General features: G+C 32.6%; 1 long non-coding RNA gene across 2 annotated transcripts; it reads left to right on the top strand.

Annotated features, from left to right (window-relative positions):
* Positions 1 to 318: 318 nt before the first annotated feature.
* On the top strand, positions 319 to 3,077 carry LOC139863021 (uncharacterized). 2 transcript variants are annotated; one of them, XR_011764362.1, is made up of 5 exons: positions 319 to 741; positions 1,165 to 1,325; positions 1,950 to 2,050; positions 2,623 to 2,701; positions 2,910 to 3,077. It is a non-coding gene; the product is annotated as an uncharacterized lncRNA (long non-coding RNA). The 2 variants fall into 2 exon arrangements; XR_011764363.1 differs by having other exon boundaries at positions 1,991 to 2,050.
* Positions 3,078 to 9,104: the final 6,027 nt, after the last annotated feature.

Genomic DNA, 9,104 nt, shown 5'->3' on the forward strand with positions numbered 1-9,104 from the left:
TGGTACCTAAACTTTTTTCAACTTGCATGGTTGGTACACCTGACTAACTAACGTCAAATTTTAATAGTTAACCCTTCACATGTGCCACACATGTGAGGGTATATTAGTACGTTTACTAATTTACCTACATGCTAATTGTCACGCCGGTTTTGGTCGTTTTGGCCCAAACCCCGCCCGATTTTTACCCAAAACGACATCTGCTCCCCTAATTTACCTACATGCTAACTGTCACGCCGGTTTTGGTCGTTTTGGCCCAAACCCCGCCCGATTTTTACCCAAAACGACATCTGCTCCCCTATATAAAAGGAAAAAAAAAAAACACGTTTCTTCACTCTCTCTCCTCTCTGCACTCCCGTTGGCGATTCTTCTTGAAATCTAGGGTTTCCCCAATTCGTTTACGCCTGGTTTTTTTGGGGTTTCCTTGGTAAACAATCAGATAATCATAATCACGTGGTTTGTCTTTCGTATCGCGGTGGTCTCGATTTAACCCTAGGGTTTGAATTTTTTGTGGTGCCGTTGGAGGTGATGTTATGGTTGTCGGTTCCGCTGTCGCCGGTAGCATAAACGGCATCATAATCGTACCTGACAATCTGGTACTTGCGATGTGATAGCTGAGTGTTTGCTTAGGGCTTGATTTTATTCAGTGTCGTTGGAGGTGACGTTTATGGTTGCCGGTGCGGCTGTCGCTGGTAGCATTACTGACGACGATTACTTGCTCTTCCACTCCGCCGTTATTTAAATGTAAGTTGGTTTAATTGATATTTAAGTTGATATTATTCATTCTCTTTTTACTTTTTGCTCTCATTGGTTTGTGTCTGTGGTGAATTTAGATGGTTTTCAAATTGTGTTTAGGTTAGTGTTTTTTAGTTTTCCCGATATTTAGGTATTACACTTTAACTATGAGTTTTTAATTCCAATTCTTTATGACTAATATATGTTGATTATTTGGGTTTCTTATTCTATTGCATTACATCGTTTCAGATTTATGGTTCTATAGACACTAGGAGGGCCTGCTAATCAAAATTACCTTTTAGGTTGTGATTATCAAAAAGTACACTTAATGATCTCTTATATGCATCAAAAAATTCAGTTTAAAATACATTATTATATTTGTTATGCTAATCGTGTTACACTGTTTTAATTGTATTTTTATCATACTTGCAGGTGGAATACAAGCAGCTACAAAGGCTGTGATGATTGTTGTTATAATCAGTTAAAAGTAAGGTTTTTGATTTGTGGGTTTTTTGTTCTTTGTTGCTGTACAGATGATGATGATGATGCTAAAGAGTCAATTATATAATTGATAATTTGGACTTTGAAATCAAGTAAGTTTGTATTTTTTGTTGCTTATTGTTTGATATATGTTGTTGTCAACTACTGATTTATAATGCCACATGTGTTTAGTAGATTCCATGTTAAGTAGCTTTTCAATTGTCGTTTGGTATATGTTTTCAATTGTCGAGTAGACTACATTGTTAGTTGTTGTTTATCTGATTAGGATTCTTTAGTTAGGTTCACGTTTTCTTTGAAGGTGTAAGATTTTAGATTTTCTTATTCTGAATGTTTGAAGGTTGTTATTTTTTTATTTAAATTTTTTGTGTTGTACCATTAACGATTGCTACTGTTCTATTTATTATCTACATGATTAGGGTTTGTTAGTTTGGTTTGGAATTTATCAGTTGTTTTGGAACTTTCTTCTAATGTTGCTTTTTACTTGGGTTTTCGAAAATATGGTAAATGACCCGCTTAAAAAGAAGTCTAAGAAGTCGTCCGAAAGAGATTATTAGTTGTTTTAGTAAAATGGTGGGACAAACTTATCGAAACAAAAATGTGGGGTGTTTCTGGTATGTCTGCGGTTCGTAATGCATGTGGTTTGCCATTTACTGCAAGTTCTAATAATGCATGTACTACTCTGGTAATGTTTGATGGTCATTTTTTTTTTTTGTTAGGTTGTCTTTTCATAAATGTGGTTTCTTCATGAAATTTGTAGATGTTGGTTCTTCTGTTTCCAATATTCCTTAAACACTATCACCAACAGTAACAGCTGAAGGTACTTTCATATCCTTATTTTTTTTCTAATTCATCATCATGTGGTTATAAACATTGTATTGTATGAATATAATTTAGTCATGTTTATTGGATTTGTGATTATGTACGCTGTGTTGTCTGAATGTACTTAGTGTGTCGTATGAATGTACTTAGTGACTTTTTGCTTTTGTATGTGTTACTGGTTATAATAATCTTTCGTTGTATCAAGAGCGACATCACCACACGGCTTTAAAGTACTTGTCAAAAAACAAGAAGACATGGAACCAAATGTCACAAAAAATATACTCCGGTATATAAAGACTTGATGAAAACAATTGACAAAGGTGATGCAGGTGAACCATAATTATCAAAGTTGAGGTGGCTCATCTTAAGGTTGCTTTAAGGCATGCTTCTAAGATAATTATCCTACATCCATACGTTCCTGGAGAGCCTCTAAGTTAGTTATGAAAGTTGATTTTCAGATTAAGATTAGTTGTATTTGTTGTCATGCTTACTCTTAGTTTATTTTGTTGTCTAATTTTTTCGTAGACGTTAATGGAATTCGGTATCTACTTCACATTTTTATTGTGGCAGGTGGAGCTAGCTTCGCTTCTTCATGTCTTCATATTGAAACTGTCGTGTTAACCAACGATTTGATGTTATTCCCTTAGAGGTAAATATTTAAAGATTTCGTTTGCATCATGTATGATAACACATTCTTTTCATCAGTGTATTTGAATGTTTAGAATGATGATGTGAAGTTATTAGTGAAACTCGGTCACCAATATATTATCACCTTATGTATACTCATCAAAGTTTAAACCGAATTTTCCATGTATAGGTGATTTTTGTACTAATAGTGACAATTTTACACGATGCAGGGAAGCAAATAAAAGCACATAGATAAAGGATTAGAAGCCCAGCAAATACTGCAGCAAGTCCTTATGTTCACATATTTTTTTTTTCACTTTTGTAAATATTAGTACCACTTCTCTGTCTATATACATAACACTTTTGTAAACTTAATCGGATGACATAAGCTTCGTAAATATCCTGATGCAGCCACCACAAACGAACATCCAAACTAGACCGCCGCAACGCGCGGTCAGTCACTTTTCTAGTTTTATTTCATTATGTAATAACTTTACAAGTGAACCGTCATCCCCTTTTATCCCATTGGATTATTTCATATCATAATTTTTTTTCTTTCTTTTTAATTACATTTCATAAACAATTCGTTTTCGTGAACTGATCCCCAACTTAATCAACTTCGAAGAAATAAGTCGGTTATCCTTTTCAGTTTATAGTCTTCTTCACACTATAGCTCTAAACCTAATCCGATACCCTGCGACTCTGATTCTACTTTCCGGCGAGATTTCGTTGATGTCGCTTAGGTTTCGTTCTAAAATAACAATGTATTAAATGCGATTCCGTTACCATTGTCATTAATTACGTTGCTGAACCATAGAATTTGTATCGATATCAGTAAAAGCGAGCATCAAAGAGAACGAAGAAGACGCCGATTGCAATCAATTTGTACCAGCGATATTGTTTATAGAATTTGATAATTATTTTATTGGTGATAATGACTCGATACAAGGTTTAATTTTATCATCATGATTCATAATACATATTTTTATCATGATCCGATGAAGAATGCACTAAACGGGCAACGTTTGATGTTTCTAGTTTTTATGAAGCAATAAAACCCTTAAAGTAGATTGTTTAATTTACCTTATTTAATGATTGCAGGGGCCTGATGCTAGTCGATGACATGCCCGATTTGCTTCCCGAGCTTAGACCATATCAGAGGCGGGCAACTTTAGAGAAAAAGCAGCTTTGGGACACCTGACAGGAAGCGAAACTAGTCCATCCTATGTTGTTGGTGGTATACTTGCAGGTAGATGGTAAAATAACACTTGTTTCAATCGGTTAAATATCTTAAGCACACTTTTTCAATCGATTAAATATCTTAAGCACACTTTTCAATCGGTGAAATAACAGGTTGTTGATGATGTATTTATTATATAATTACTACATATGAGAATACAATGCAAGTTGTTGAAAACCATAATAAACCTAATATTAAACTGACGAATATACCCTCACCTGTGTGGCACATGTTAGGGTTAATCATTAGAATTTGACGGCAGTTAGTCAGGGTTACCAACCATGCAAGCTAAACAAAGTCTAGGTACCAACTACGCAAAATAAAAAGTTTAGGTGTTGTCATGATAATGTAAACAAACCACAGGTGCCAACGGCGTAATTTTTTCTTTTTTTTTTTTTATTCCTTAACATAAAAATAACATGACTCATAAGATTTACCTAATCTTGATACACGATATTCTGTAATTTGCAAAATTCATTATCGTGTAATGTACAACATTATTTAAAATAATATAGACTATTATAAAGATATAAAATACGTTTATCATGATATTACAAGGATTGAAATAATTATTTTCCATAACTTAAAAGTATAAGAAAACTTTAGTGACAGTTTCAACAATACTGTAAACATCAAGAACCATAGTTAAAAAAAGTACAATTCACGGTTCTCTTCTTCTCTTATAAGGCACGAATGTAGAATATTATTCCCTAAATAACACACAAAAATGACCAAGTCACTCTCAAATCTCTAAGCAAACCAGAAAGGACAAAATGATACCGTGTGAAAACATAATTAATCTGTCTATCTGCCCTAAATGTGATGTTGTAATTCATGGCAACTTCTATGTAGCCGAACGTCATATGAAGCAATGCCATGTAAGAGTTTATTTATTTTCTTTTTCTTTTTATATAAAAATATAAACAAATTGAAATTGAATTACTAATTAGGTATACTTTGATCTCGATTATTACATAAACTACAGAAGAAGCCACCTATAATCACTAATGATTCAAGCAAAGGTTCTAAAATCACTGGCGAAGATTCATCTAAAATCACTGACGAAGCTTCCTCCTCTGGTAACGTAAGTATATTTCTGATATACTTATGTTTTTTATATTAGTAGTGCTATCAATTTGAAATCGATCATTATAAATAATTAAATATCAGTAGTACTATCAGTTTTAAACATAGCTTATAATCGGTTTTTTTTTATACTTGATGTTTTTCATATTTCCAGTTTGTAGATATGAGATATGACATTAGTAGTAGTGTTGTCAATTTCAAATCGATCATTTTTTATATCAGTAGTGCTATCAATTTCAAATCAATCATTATAAATATCAGTAATGCTATCAAATGCAAACATAGCTTCCTATATTTCCCGATCTATGACTTCAAACAATCATTGCATAACCTTCTTCTTCATTTAGTATAGAAGTAAATATATCACCAAGTTCATCCATAGAGTTTCATTCCTTTAAGTTGTTGACCACCATCCCGATAACGAATGTCTATATGATCTACAAATCGTTTAGAAGCTTCAACTTCAACCATAACTCTAGCATACAGGGCCGGTCCCGAGAATTTGAGTGCCCGGGACGGTGCGAAGCAAAAGGGCCCCAAGACCCGTACAAGGATAATATTTTTTTTGGGCCCACGGATAATACAAGCAAAAAGCCCAAAATTACATGGACTAGTATAAGGAAATTTTTTTTTGAGCCCCTTAAAAAATTGGGCCCTGGACATATGTCCACCTTGTACCCCCATTGGGCCGCCCCTGCTAGCATAAGTAGCCCTTCCAGTCCCATCATGACACATGATTGCATTCATGTTGTACATAACCAAAGGTTTACCGGCCTGCGCACTAATGCATGTGACATTCCATGCCTTACATGACAAGAATGATTGGGCCAGTGTTCTCATTGACACAAATATTAGAAATTAAAAAGATTAACTTACACATAACATAGGGAGGTATTTGAAAGGATAAAGTAAAATATGTAAATACAAGATTTAATTCTTCTCTTTAAAATATCATAGCTCAAACTTACTTGATGGAAGAAAAAAAAAAAAGAAATTTTTAAAATAACAAAACTAAACTTTATGTTATCAATGACATGATGTTCATCAAGTACAGTTTGAGCAACAGATGGATCGGCATAGACAACAAATCCAAACCCCCTTGATTGACGAGTTGTGGGATGTTTCATAATCACGAAATCAGTCATTGCACCATATTCACCAAAATGCTCCATAAATGTATGGAGGGTCGTCTTTGGTGATAAACCTCCAACGAAGAGCTTCCTTTGAATGTCGCCGAAATCTGCGTCCGGCTTTGGTTTCAACAAAATGGGCTTGCACAGACTGAATATATGACTCCACGCCTCGAGACTTCACTTATAGACTAACATTGGCTTTCCATTAAACATCAATGGGCTGAGATCAATTGACTCGATCCATACAATCAACATTATTGAATTTGAAAAAACATATTCGTTTACTATCCATGTCCATAATGATAATGATTTCCTTTGGACCATATTTTCCCCCACATTTCAAATTCTAGATCATCATATTATATGGCATGTTGTATCTCACAAAATTGCCACATGTTAAATTCACCTTTTACACCCTTCCTGAACAAGTTCTTCTTCAAAATTAACCACCTCATTCCCATCCATATCAATTGAAGGAAGAACAAAACTAAGTTTCTATCTAGTTTTGTTTGATTATTAACAATTTTTGCATATGACATTTCTGTTTTTTTCTCTCATTATTATCAGTATATGTGTTATTCACATGTATATTCTCTCTACTTACATTGTAATTGTCTTGTACATTAGCCATTAGAGTGTTATCAATCTTTCTCTGTTCCTCAATTGTATTCAATTCAATAGATGACTATCTCGTTCGATTTAATTTTATACCGGTACCTAAAATCTAATATCCGTGTTCGAAAGGTTTTTAAACTTTTAAATAAGAGCTAGCCCTAACATCGTTTCGTCACAACCTTGCCATTTGGTAGTTATAACAATTTTTGTATTTTTAAACATAGATTTATCAGATTGTTTTGTTTCATTGTAGATTAGTTGAAGACCTAAAGGGAAAAGAATAAGGAGAAGTACTTCCGTTGAGGAAGTATGCTATCAAAGTCTAAGGCGAAATCTATTACGGACAAGCGTAGACCTCTTTGCAATTTTTAACTTTGTTTACGATATTGTCAGAAATTATATTTGTATTTGATGATTTTTCTTCATTGATTACTTGACAGATGAATTACATCATGCTCTTGATTTTAAATAGTAATAAATGACTTGTTTTGTTGGAAGACAGATTATGTTTGTCCAGTTGTTTGCATAATGCATCGGCTTTTTACATTCTGATTTCAAATTTTATTTCAACGAGTTACGACACATAACACACATGACACTTGAGATCGCTCTTGTTATATAATACTTATATGACTTGTTTTTGTTGGTAGCATAATGTATCGATGTTTACATTCAGACTTCGAGTGGCGGAATCGGGTTTTAAAGATGAGGGGGCTCAATGTCATGGACTTATCTCTATAATTTTTTCATGCTACACTTTGTCACTACTAAGTCAACCTGACTCGGATAGTAACCAACGGATAACAAATGGAATAACTGAAAATACTTACATGATTGAGAGAACTTTATAAGAGATGATACAAAAAATTTGATGTTTGTTGTGCCAAATGAGGTTACCCACATTTATACTACTCTTACTACATAATGGATGAATAAGATAAAATAGAATGAATGACTATGATCAAAGTATTAGAAATTTCAAAAATCTACATAATTCTAGAGATATCCATAGAGTTTTCACATCATTCCAAAGATTAACTAAGGAAAGAGTTTTAGAAAAACCTCCATGAAATTCTTGGATCTTTCAATTTTAGGTTAATATCTCACAATTGGGCTACAAGCTGAATGGGTCGAGCCACAAGCTTAGTGAGTTGTGACATCAGTCAACAAAGTTAAATAATTACATTAACAATTCTATCTATAAATTGTAGCAAAATATTAACGTGATTCATGTACGCATCACCTACTACGAGATATGCTTATCGAACACATTCGAAACGTTCAACTTAATTACCGTGTTTGAAATCATCTAGCCATGGGACCTTCAAACAATCAAGAGGCGGGATCTTCTCACATTCCCGATGTCGAAGATGAAGAAATTGAAGAAAATCCGATGAAGAATCCAAAGATGATGAGTAATTTTATTGTATTTTTGAGTTTTAATTTAATGTTTTTTTATTATTTTAATTTATAAATGTAATGTTGTTCAGTTTTTAGTTTATTGTATATTTTTAAGTTTAGTGAAAGTAGTTTTTTTTAAATAATAATAAAATAATATTTTTGAGAAAATATGTCATGGTTTTAATCATAGTTTCATCCCGATAATGAAATACTGATGTGACAAGTGTCGATTCTAGCTATAAGCCGGTAGGGTCACGGAACATCACTAGTTTAAAATTTTTATTAGAAAATACGTCTTAAATATGATATCACTAAATTTAAATGCATGATCCTATATATTTTTTAAATTTATAGATTTTCGTTTAAATTATATATGAAATCATTAAATTTAATTAGTCAACCCATTTATTTTTCAAAATTGGTGTAACACTAAAATACTAATTAAATATGAAATATAATTATTATTGTAAAAAATTTCACACCTTCTTTTAATTGTCGTTCCTGTCTGTTCTAATCAAACATATCATTCCTGTCATCCAAGATTCCATCAAAACTTTACCATTCCCAGTTTCAATATCTTTTTAGGGTTTCCTCAGTTATCCTGTTAATCCAAACATGGCTTCACCTATTGATGAGGGTATTTCTCTAAATTACTTTCTTTTTTGTATTTATATGTAATATGTATGTATTGTTAATGCTAATTATTAATTGTTAATTACACTATTACATAGTTCATCTGCAGATTCTCAATTTACTATTAACTTTGTTATAGTTTATATTATCCAATTAAAGCTTTATGTTACAATAACATTACAATCAATTAAATTAGCTCAAGCTCTTGTATTTAATAGATTAAAGTTATTCTCTAAACTCAATAGTAACATAGTTCATAGAAAAGTTTGCATTTCTATCAGGGATCTTGATGTATGATTATGTTTTAGTTTAATTAG

Source organism: Rutidosis leptorrhynchoides, chromosome 8, assembly GCF_046630445.1.
Source record: "Rutidosis leptorrhynchoides isolate AG116_Rl617_1_P2 chromosome 8, CSIRO_AGI_Rlap_v1, whole genome shotgun sequence".
Lineage (NCBI taxonomy): Eukaryota > Viridiplantae > Streptophyta > Magnoliopsida > Asterales > Asteraceae > Rutidosis > Rutidosis leptorrhynchoides.